The sequence below is a fragment of the Salminus brasiliensis genome, chromosome 21, assembly GCF_030463535.1.
Source record: "Salminus brasiliensis chromosome 21, fSalBra1.hap2, whole genome shotgun sequence".
NCBI lineage: Eukaryota > Metazoa > Chordata > Actinopteri > Characiformes > Bryconidae > Salminus > Salminus brasiliensis.
This window is the reverse complement of record NC_132898.1, coordinates 11,236,508-11,248,809: the sequence shown is the minus strand read 5'-3', so window position 1 is coordinate 11,248,809 and position 12,302 is coordinate 11,236,508. Positions and strand designations below refer to the sequence as shown.

Sequence of the window (12,302 nt, the reverse complement as noted above, 5' to 3'; positions counted from 1 at the left end):
AATCTGAGCTCTTTATCTACAGTTTTTTATTACAGACTTTTGCATCTTTTTACATTTCTGTCAGAGTTCCTGACTTAGACTTTGGCTATCTAAGATTTTATTGTTACTTTCATTTAAACAGGTTTTATTGCATGCATTGCTTTTACTTCCTTCGACAACTAATAAGTACATTAATAACTCAGTTTATTAATGATGCCTGAAGATTATTGGAAGTAATAAAATAAGCTTTACTCTACTTGTTTAACACTAGAAGCGCTGTGCCAGTCTGAACTAGAAATGGAGAGCTCCGGTCATCTGATTGCCACTGCTTCTTTCATGTGTGGCACAATTATTATAATTACAATTACAATTTTTTATATATTACAATGAAATATATTACAATTATTATAATAGTAATATAATATGAAAATATTATAATAGACATTATTTTATTAACATATACATTCTTTTATAAATTCTTTTATTAACATATAATGCCCTACATGGCCTCGCTCCTGAGTACCTGCGGGATCTTATTACATATTACAAACCATCAAGACTACTTAGATCTCAGGGTCATGGACTCTTACTCGTTCCCAAAATTCACAAAACCTCATCAGGGGGAAGACCCTTTTTTTTCATAAAGCCCCCCAACTCTGGAATAACCTTCCAGATAATGTTCGGGACTCAGACACAGTCTCAATCTTTAAATCTAAGCTGAAAACTCATATGTTTAGTTTAGCTTTTGGTAATTAATGTTTCTTAGATAAAGGTTGCAGGTCCAGGGGTTCGCGGACCCAGGGAATTGTAGTACACTGAGATGCTGGAGCTGTCGTCCCACTGCTTACACACGATCACTCAGGTTTGTTGATGGTGGAGCAGATAGATGCTGGCATTTCCAGGGTGTTCCCGTGTCTGTGTTACCTTCTGGCTCTCTCCTTTTAATTAGGCTGTTATAGTCAGACCTGCCGGAGTCATCAGAAACATTCTGATACTGCTCAACATTCTCTGCTCTCCATAAAATTCCTCTCAGAACTAACTCTCTCTTTTTACTTTCTCAGAGTAAATGGCCACCCAGCCCGACCTGCTGGAAGATTGCCCACTGAGCTGGAAGATTGCCTCTACCTGCGTCAAACCAGCTGCCACCTACCGGTCCAACCAGCAGGCCCCCCACCCGCAAATATTGGTAATTTTTATCATTAATGTTTAAATAGTTCTGACCAGAGGAGGATGGGTCCCCCTTGTGAGTCTTGGTTCCTCCCAAGGTTTCTTCCTCCAGCTCTGAGGGAGTTTTTCCTTGCCACTGTCGCCGTTGGCTTGCTCACTGGGGGTCTTTGATCCATCATATTTTATGTTATTTTCTTCTTTGTCTCTGTCTTTTATTAATCACGATTTATGTAAAGCTGCTTTGTGATGACAACAGTTGTAAAAAGTGCTATACAAATAAATCTGACTTGACTTGACTTGACATTAGAATAGATTTATTTTAAACATTGTAAAATAAAATCTAATTGTTTAATATAGCCTACTGAATATTAATTTTGCAGTATAATAAACTGAGCATAAACTGTGTTTGGTAGATTATTTGTTGTAACAATGCTTCTTGGTAATAAATCATATACAGTTAAAAAGCCTGTTAATTTCACTCTAGGGAAGGATGTAAGGAACATGCATTTGTGGGATTAGCATTAGAGGTGAGTGTGTGGGTTTCATCTCCACCATTGGAGGCAATCTCAGTGCAGAGGGTTGTTTAGATGAAATTCTGCAAACAGTGGCAATCCCATATCTCCATGGTGTGGAACCTAACTCTATCCACCAAGATGAACACTCACTCCCACAGAGCAGGGTTTACCTTTTTCAGAGCTACCTTTTTCTCTTTCAATCCTTGTTTATTATTTATAATGAGGGACACTGTTTTCGAGTGAAAATTAAGGTTAATTGTATTTTGTTTTAAGAGCCACCCAGAATTTAATAATTGATTTGTCAAGTGTATTGGCTATGTACTGTGTTAAACTGACTGTGGCAAGGTGGATAACTATTGTGTTGTCCTTGTCAAAGTGCAGATATTGCATATTTCGGAATGTCTGTCTTTATGAAAACTAATTCAGCAAACCAAAAATCAAATTTCATGCTTATGCTTTGCATAAAACCTTTAAAATAAGCAAGACCCATAGATGCATTTAGTTAAACTTCTGTCCGCATAACTTATCAGCATTAGCACAATCAGTAGGAGAGCTTGTATTGATAGCTAAAATATCTTAAACAACATTTGACAAATAAAAGGCACAAGCTCAGATAGAAATGTACAAATATGCAAAAGTTTAGGTTTAGTGTAATAAACAGCAGCTGAACAGCGTATGATCTTGGTCAGGGATTGGCTAAAAAGAATTCAAATTCAAAATAAAAATGTTTAATGGCACCATGAAATAATATGGGGGATATTAAGGTGTAAAAAACACCAGAAGTGAGATTATAGGCAACTAAGGGGTCACTGGGTCATGAAACCCGAGCTAGAACCCAAGTTTTTTTAATGACCTGACACTTATATAATTATATATAACAGTATGTGTATTTGCACTGCTGTGTAATCACGGTACAGATGTGTCAGTTCGGATTATGCAGTCACATAGGGGAACACAATATATGTTGTAAGCTGTGGGTGAAGTGTTGACATGCGGGACCAGATTTTACAAGCTATTGAGCATCTGAAACATGCCGTTTTAGGATTTAGGTCAGGGCTCATAGAAGACCACTTCAGAATAGTCCAAGGAGCTGAAAGATGCTCAATAGGATTTAGGTCAGGGCTCATAGAAGGCCACTTCAGAATAGTCCAATGTTTTCCTCTTAGCCATTTTTGGGTGTTTTCAGCTGTGTGTTTTGGGTCATTATCCTGTTGCAAGACCCATGACCTGTGATTGAGACCAAGCTTTCTGACACTGGACAGCACATTTCTCTCTATAATCCTTTGATAGTCTGGAGATTTCATTGTACCCTGCACAGAATCAAGACACCCTGTGCCAGATGCAGCAAAGCAATAGGAATATTTCCAAAGTTACTGGTCCCATTTGCAATCCCTACTGACTACTGATCTGGTTTAAGAGAGAAGCAAATCACAATCTTTTCACAGCTATTCTGAAGCTTTTGCAGCTAATGTGGTGCACCTGATTCTAATTTTAAGTAGGAGTAAATGTGGGAGTGTCCAGTCTTTTTCCTAACAAACAAAATTGCAATTTTTACAAAATAATGTTTAAAGACATTTCATTTGTTTTGTTTAGTAATATTACCCACATCTCAGTATTGTTAAAATAAATATTCAGGTTTAAATAAGCTGAAAAAATGAATGGGTCACATAATTTACATGTTTTCACGTAATTGTATTGTTTCTTATGGTAGCATTGCTGAAAAGAAAATCTGAACAGTATGTTTTCCATTTTTTTCTGCATTTATGGATAAGTTTCAAATTATAGATGCTGGCATCTCTGTTTACATGGTAGTTTATTTCATTCCTCAGATTCCCAGAGGGTTGCTAAAACTGTTCTACAAAATGGGGGAAATCATATCAGCAATGGCAATATTAAGACAATAATGTAATATCATCATGACTGTTCCTTGTATAATTGCCACAAGGAGTAGTCACCTGCAAGAGAAAATTGTACTGGGCTGTGTGCAATGCCAACTGCTATTCACCATTCCTCTCCAAGATGGCGCCGCGGCAGCTCCTGCTCACTTTTAGTTTTTCCACTTTTTTCGAGTGCTTAAGTTAATTTTTTGGTAGTTTAGTGTTGCTCTTGACTCTATGCACAATGGACACCAAACGCGTGGTGCTTGTTCTGGTTTCTGCGCTACTTTGGTTAAACCGTGTCTGGAGAGCCCGTGCGGAGTCGCGTACCTATTGTTTACACCAGGGATCAGCTGTTAGCGCTCAGCAGCGCAGCTGTGCTGCCGCGCCCGAGGCACGACATCCCCCGCGAGCTGAGGAGGAGGCGGGAGAGCCGGGCGGTGTGGCGCCCGTTTTTCCTTCTGTAGTCATGGGAAATGTGAGATCGCTCCTCAATAAGATGGACGAGCTGACAGCGCTAACGCGACATCAGAGGAAATTCCGGGGGTGTAGCATCATGGCGTTTACAGAGACCTGGCTAACCACGCTGACTCCAGACACGCACGTATATGTTGACGGCTTTCACCTCAGTCGGTAGGACAGGACGGAGGAGAGCGGTAAGAGGAAGGGAGGCGGACTGGCAGTATTTGTGAATGATAGATGGTGTAACCCTGGGCACATCACTATTAAGGAAAAAACTGCTGTAAGAACATTGAACTATTAGCCGTTATCATGAGACCGTACTATCTCCCGAGGGAATTCTCGCATGGTATCGTTATAGCTGCTAGAGAACCAGCTGTCACCTGTACAGTGAAGAAATGGTAAAGTCTTCAGAGTGTGGGAAGAACTGTGTGAATATGGGGAGGACATTGACAATCTCACTCACTGCATTACAGACTATGTCAACTTCTGTGTGGATAACACTGTCCCCACCAAGACTGTTCAGTGTTTTTCCAACAACAAGCCATAGATTAATCCAGATATAAAGGCTCTCCTAAAAGAGAAAAAGATGGCCTTCAGATCTGGTGATATGATTGAGCTGAAAGCTGTGCAGAGGGAACTGAGAAGGACGATCAGGGAGGGGAAAGCCAGCTTCAGGAAGAAGCTGGAAGAACAGTTGCAGCAGAACAACGTCATGGGACTTGAAAATGCCTTAAAACCATATCTGGCCGCACAAAGTCCAACTTCCAGGTGGTGGGGGACCAAAAGTGGGTGAATGATCTCAATCTATTTTTCAACAGATTTGATCAATCACCTAGCCCTCCCCCTACACACACACACCCCTGCTGTATCCCCACTCAGTAGGACTACCATCATGCTGTCCTCCCCCCTCTCTCACAACTTTTAGCTCACAGCCACCCCCCACTAACTCATCATCTGGCAGCACCAACCTCCCATTCACACATTCCAGCTCCCAGCCCCCCTGCTCCAATCTGGTGAGAAATGAGCTGAGGAAGATCAAGACTAAGAAAGCTACAGGTCCCAATGGTATCAGTGCCAGGCTCCTCAAGTCCTGCGCAGATCAGCTGTACGAGGTAGTTAAGCATATGTTCATTTTTAAATAATGTACCATAAGCATATATATGAGGAAATTAGCAGCCATGATGTGAAGTCATACTGATGCTCATGTATATTTTACATCTTCAAAGCAATCATAATACAAAGAGAAATAGCATTAAAAGAAAATTTACATTACAAATCCCCTGTAAAATTAGTCTATTGTCTTTACACAGTTTAAAACAATAGAACTGCCTCAACCATTTTTTGGTAAAGTTGATCTCTTACATAACCTTTTGTTAATTAAACATATTTTCACCCAGTTAAATCCCAGCACAATGCATAATTTTAGCAATATCTTCAAGTAACAAGGGAGTCCTCCTCTCATTAAACAGCTTAAAAACAAAAGGAGATTCAAAAGCTATACAGAAAATAAAACTATTTAAAAATAAAAAGGTTACTCAGTTACTTATTTACCTACAACCTCTCAATAAGTGCATATTCATAAAAAGGCATGTGGGTGTACTTAAAAGATTTGATCGTTTGGAAGTGCCAAGAGCAATCTGTTTGTTCTCCTCATGGTCTGTGGCCTGCACCTCCAGTTTCATCAACTGATCTGTCCTCTGCACTGCTTTTGTCTTAATTTCTACTGCTCTGAAGTTCAACATCACAACACTCAGACAATCCTACAATAGACATCCACCCAAAAAGTAAATGGAGCCAAATTCCACTATGGGCAGTCCAGGAGATATATTTTATAGTTACTTTTTGGATCTCTCATCTCTGCGTACTTTGGCATCAATCTTTGCACTCTTGAGTTCTCCTGGTTGTAAGAGAGGATCTTGGCAGGGATGTTGCCCTCTGCTATAAACAAGGACAATTGGTTAGGTGCCAAGGAGTTGGGGAAAATGTAAACACTAATTGTATCTATTATAGATTATCTAGCACCAAGTAGGACCCAGGGGGAATTAGAGGAGGCTTACGGCTGGTCAGCTCCTTCAATTGTTGCTGCAGTGTGATGCATTTTAGGTACTGAACACTTTAGTAGTCAGCCCATCCATCAGCTTCTGAAGATGCTTGTTAAGAACGGTAGTCTTTGAGGGATGGGGAAAACACTTTGCTGAAGTACTTTAAAAGAAGTGGCTTAGGGGATTTGAGAGGAAAGAGCTGGCTGCAATTTAAAGCATACACACATTTAGACAGTCAAACAGGTCATCCTCAGGCTGCTTGTTTTCCATGAATAGTTGCAGGTTCTTGAAAACCTAAAGAGACAATCAGACTGAAATTAAATAAAGATCGAAGTTAAATACAAAAATTTAAATAATGTAGGACAGCTTTTGGATAAACCATAGCTTGTGTCAGGAAACATCCAGTTTACCCTCTTTTCCACAGGGACTTTATTGTAGTAACGAACTGAATCTTTTCCAACAAAGTCAAATTCCACCACAAATTCCTGGCCATCCTTCTCTGGATACAGGGTGAGATGCTCCACTTTGAGTGAGCAGCATCCCACCGTATCTGCAGTTTCACTTTCCTCTTTTTCATTTCCTGCTCTTAAGGCCAGCTATGCACACAGAATATAACTGGTGTGAATAAAAATGAGAAGGCTTGGAAATTAGGGTTTCTTCAGTTTGACCAAATGGAGAAACGTCCTTGGATAAAAATTCCATATTTGCCCAACATGTCATGGCAGAATAAACACACAGATTTGTGGAATGTAATAACACAGATAGACACCTTGTCAATGAAGTAGAGGGCCACAGGTCTTTGTCTGATTTTCATTTCCAGTCCTCTTTATACTGGGACGCAGAGGACCCACACACTTCAGACGCCGAGCTGTCGCATATTTCTGCCAGTCCTTCTCCCCCTGCGAGATCCAGTACCAATGTTTAATAATGTAAGGTCTTGCTAAATAAATTTCAATGGTTGAAAAGGCATGAGCATGTTCAGTATGACGATCAAAAAGATCAGCAAAATTCTATATTTGCACCTTGATTCTGGAGCTGGGGTTCAACATGATGTACTTTTGGCACCCTGGATGTTTTCAGTACAGGAAACCAACCATGTCACCTTGTTGTAATGTCGCACTTCCTTCCATTTGGTTCCTGGAGGAGGCTTAGGATGTGGAGAATCTCTTAGGAAGAAACAGTTTAACCATAAGTAAAGTTACTCCACAAGTAAACATAAATAAGTTAAGAAGTCACTAAATTACAATAAATGTACACCTGTCCCCAGCAACATTTGGTCACAGTTTAAAATGGCATTTACAATACATAGCTGTACTTGCTACAATTGATGATTATATCTTCTGGCTGGATACAATGCTTTAACATCCCAACATCACATCTTTGGGTGGTCTCCTCTCCCGCGGAACAGGCCAGGAGGCTCAATATGGAAATTGGCAATTCTTTCACAATGATTGTCCATTATACAAACTAAACTTGCATCATTTGTTACAATGCTTCTTATCTACTCACCTGCCAAAGCCATTCTCTCTTTCCCTCCTCGACTCCATATCAAAAGACTTGGGGTGGGGGGTGGAAGAGAGATGTTTAGGAAAGGGGGGGGGGGTTAGGGGAGGAGGGGAGAAGAGGCCCCCCACCCACCTTACATTTCTCTTTGTACTTATCCTTCTGTTTGTCTGAGACGCAAGCTGTGCTTCTCGTTAAGCTTCTTTTTATCTCTGTGTTTATCTGAGGGTTTCCTGCACTCACTGCCAAAGTAAAAGAAAACGTTTTAAGCAATGCTTGTCTTTACGTTTTTGAGAATCTGTCAAGGAGAACACATTATACAGCTCAACCGAGGGGGAGGGGGGAAAAAAGCACCAACAATCTTCAAATGCAACAGCAATCACTTAAAATTTTGCTTCAGATTTTATATATTTTTTTTAAAGAAAAAAGCAGAGAAGGGGGGAAAACCCCACAGAAAGGTGTTTCTTGGCAGTTGGTTTAACAACGAAGGAAGGAGGGAAAGAAAGGAAAGAGCAAGAGCGAGATAATTGAGAAACATACATGTGTTTCAAGATCATTCACAAGCATGTGCAAAAAACCTGGAGCACAAGAAAAAAGTCTATTACTTAATTCACTTAAATTGTGGGGGAGAACTAAAGAGACAGTTGACATTTGAAGTAATTGTAGTACACTGAGATGCTGGAGCTGTCGTCTCGCTGCTTACATGCGATCACTCAGGTTTGTGGATGGTGGAGCAGATGGACGCTAGTGTTTCAGGGTGCTCCCGTGTCTGTGTTACCTTCTGGCTCTCTCCTTTTAATTAGGCTGTTATAGTCAGACCAGCTGGAGTTGTCAGACACATTCTGATACTGTTCAACATTCTCTGCCCTCCATAAAATCCTCTCAGTACTAACTCTCTTTTTACCTTCTCAGAGTAAAATGGCCACCCAGCCCGACCTGCTGGAAGATTGCCCGCTGAAGTCCACTCTACCTGTGTCAGACCAGCTGCCACCTACCAATCTGACCATCAGACCCCCCACCCACCACCACCCATAACAGACATTTACATTTACGGCATTTAGCAGACGCTCTTGACCAGTGCGACTTACAAAAGTGCTTTGCTATTTACCTAAGAAAAAACCTAGCTAGTTAGAATAGACTAATAGTTCAAAGATACCTCTAAGCCTTAGACATTACTAAGCACAAGTCAATAAGGTGACCATAGTACTCTGCTATTCGTCCAAGTATTCTCGGAAGAGGTGGGTCTTCAGTCTGCGTTTGAAGACAGCAACTCGGCCGTTCGGACACCCAGGGGAAACTTGTTCCACCACTTCGGTGCCAGGACAGAAAAGTTGCAGAGGCCTGATGGTGTGCAGAGGGAGACCAGCCAGAGGAGAGTTGCAGTAGGCAAGTCTGGAAGTGATGAGAGACTGAACAAGCACCTGGGTGGCCTCTCTAGAGAGGAAGCTCCGTCTTGCTGGGGTTACGTTTGAGGAGCGGACGTGTCCCCTTGCCATGTTACCTGGTATGAGCGTCCCTGCAGGTTTGATGCAAACCATCGTCATGCAGAGCCGGTAATTCCAAGGTCGTCATGGATAGACAGGAGGATCTTGTGATCCACTGTGTCAAAAGCTGCGGAGAGCTTAAGAAGGATCAGAACCGATGACAGTTTGGCAGCTTTAGCTGCATGGAGCTTCTCTGTAACTGCAATGAGAGCAGTTTCAGTAGAGTGTGCAGCTTTGAAAACAGACTGGTTAGGGTCCTGTAGATGGTTCAGAGTGAGAAAGAGAGACAGTTGGTTGTAGACAGTACATTTGAGAATCTTTGAGAGGAAGGAGAGAAGAGAAATGGGTCTGTAGTTGCCAATGTCCAAGCTGTCCAGAGTTGGCTTCTTTAGGATAGGCACAACTCTGGCAGACTTGAAGGCAGATGGTACCTGACCTGACAACAAAGAGCTGTTTATGATGAAGGAGGTGAAAGGATGGAGGTTTGGAGCAATTGTTTGGAACAGAGGGGATGGAACAGGGTCTAGTGGACAGGTGGTAGGATTATTAGAGGTGAGAAGATGTAGGAGGTCATCTGTGAAAAGAGGAGAGAAGCAGGACAGAGAAGAGGGAGGAGGAGGGCATGGGGGAAAGATCGGCGGATCTTGTCAACTTTTTCTTCGGAGAAGGATAGTGGGTAGTGGGGGAGTAGGAGGGTTGAGGAGAGAGGAGAAGGTGGTGAAGAGTTTGCGTGGGTTAGATGCAGATGCTTCCAGTTTCTCCCTGTAGTAAGATGCTTTAGTAGCAGCAACTTCCGTTCTAAACCTGGAGAGAAGAGACTGATAGGAGTGGAGGTCGGAGTCGTGTTGTGACTTCCTCCACTTCCTTTCGGCCATTCTTAGCTCTCTACAGTTGTTGCAGAGAACATCTGACAGCCACGGGGAGAGTGAAGAAGAATTTGCTGACCTAGGTGAGAAGAGGCAGAGAAGGGCGACAGAGGTGGAGATAGATGAGAGGAGAGTGTCTGTAGGAGTTTCTAGTGGGAGAGAGGAGAAAGATACAAGATGAGGAAGAGTGGTCAGGACAGTTAAGGCAAGAGCTGAGGGGGAGACAGAGCGAAGATTGCGGTGAAGAGTGGAGGAACTTGCAGAAGTAGTGGTTGAAGGAGCAGAGAGGGGGAGTGAGAAGGAGAGAAAGTCAAGTCAAGTCAGATTTATTTGTATAGCGCTTTTTACAACTGTTGTCGTCACAAAGCAGCTTTACATAAATAGTGATTAATAAAAGACAGAGACAAAGAAGAAAGAAGAAAATAACGTAAGACATGATGGATCAAAAACCCCCAGTGAGCAAGCCAACAGCAATAGTGGCAAGGAAAAACTCCCTCAGAGCTGGAGGAAGAAACCTTGGGAGGAACCAAGACTCACAAGGGGGACCCATCCTCCTCAGGTTAGAACTATTTTATAACATTAATGATAAAAATTACCAAACCAGGTATAACAGATAAAAATGGTTTTAACATGGTCACTAAACAGGTAGCAGTGGTAGGCGGGTGAGCCGCTGGTCTGCTATGGGTGGTGGTGGGTGGGGGGCCTGCTGGTTGGACCGGTAGGTGGCAGCTGGTTTGACGAAGGTAGAGGGGACCTCAGCGGGCAATCTTCCAGCAGGTCAGGCCGGGTGGCCATTTACTCTGAGAAGGTAAAAAGAGAGGCTTAGTTCTGAGAGGAATTTTATGGAGAGCCGACAATGTTGGGCAGTATCAGATTGTGTCTGACAACTCCGGCAGGTCTGACTATAATAGCCTAATTAAAAGGAGAGAGCCAGAAGGTAACACAGACACGGGAGCACCCTGAAAACGCCTGCATCTATCTGCTCCACCGTCAACAAACCTGAGTGATCGCGTGTAAGCAGCGAGACAACAGCTCCAGCATCTCAGTGTACTACAATTCCCAGGGTCCGCTTCTGTGAAATCAAACTTCTTTGAAATCAAACTTCTGTGAAATCAAACTGTCCACTTAGGAAGCAACACTGATTGCCAATCAATTTCACATGCTGTTGTGCAAATGGAATAGACAAGTGGCTCAGGTAGTGCAGCTCATCCAGGATGGCACATCAATGCGAGCTGTGGCAAGAAGGTTTGCTATGTCTGTCAGCGTAGTGTCCAGAGGCTGGAGGCACTACCAGGAGACAGACCAGTACACCAGGAGACGTGGAGGAGGCCGTAGGAGGGCAACAACCCAGCAGCAGGACCGCTAGCTCCGCCTTTGTGCAAGGAGGAACAGGAGGAGCACTGCCAGAGCCCCGCAAAATGACCTCCAGCAGGCCACAAATGTGCATGTGTCTGCACAAACGGTTAGAAACCGGCTCCATGAGGATGGTTTTGTAGTCAGCACATTTAACTTTGTACAGAACAAAGTATTCAATGAGAATATTTCATTTATTCAGATCTAGGATGTGTTATTTGAGTGTTCCCTTTGTTTTTTTAAACAGGGTAGTTCTGACCAGAGGAAACCCAAAGCAGTGCACTATATAGTGAATAGGGCCTGTGTCAGACACAGCTTGAGGTATCCCTGGGTACGTTTGTCTTAACAGAGCCCCAGAGAATACTTACAGAATACCATAACAAGATATAACTGTTCAGTTGTGCCATATTTTGCTCAGAGTTAAATGCATGTAGATGAACGTGCATGTGTTGGATTTATAAATGCAAGCAATTTTAATGGCAGCTAGTAAGTCACACATGCACAGTTACTAATATTTACCTGAGACCTTGAGGTTGCCCGAGAGGTTCCCCGTACTATTAGAGGTGTGTAGAGGCCAGCTTCAGCTCGGTGTTCTCATTCAGGAGCAGGTCCCCCCGCTATCCACATTTTCTGCAAGGCTCGCTTGCTCACTGTCCAGATTCTCTGGCTACCCACGTTCCAGCTAGGCGACCCTCGCTCATGGCAGCACGCTGCGGTTCCAGGTTTGGTCTGCCTAGCCGTTGTTGCTCAGTAGCTGCCCCCCCCCCCCCTTAGTCATTATAGCGCAGTTCGAACACAGTTTACATTAACACCTGTTTAGCCCAGGCTCTGCCTGTAGGATTCCTTTCTGGTCCCCTTTTGGTTTTCCCCTAGCGCTAGCCGCTCGCACCAGCTCAACTCCCTGTCCGAGGTTCATTTTTGGTTCGCCCTCTTGTTTGTCACGTTTGTGTTGTGTTTGTACCCCTTAGTTGCTGCATCATTTGCCTCATTCTACCCTTTTATGGTTTTTGTTAATAAATCTGCTTGCTTTAAAACCATCTCTGTAACAAAGACA

General features: G+C 42.8%; 1 long non-coding RNA gene across 2 annotated transcripts; it reads right to left on the bottom strand.

Annotated features, from left to right (window-relative positions):
• Positions 1–5,192: 5,192 nt before the first annotated feature.
• Positions 5,193–11,999, bottom strand: LOC140542715 (uncharacterized). 2 transcript variants are annotated; one of them, XR_011978154.1, is made up of 4 exons: positions 11,768–11,999; positions 7,065–7,208; positions 6,812–6,941; positions 5,193–6,336 (listed from the first exon to the last, which is right to left on the bottom strand). It is a non-coding gene; the product is annotated as an uncharacterized lncRNA (long non-coding RNA). The 2 variants fall into 2 exon arrangements; XR_011978153.1 differs by lacking the exon at positions 11,768–11,999 and having other exon boundaries at positions 7,065–8,475.
• Positions 12,000–12,302: the final 303 nt, after the last annotated feature.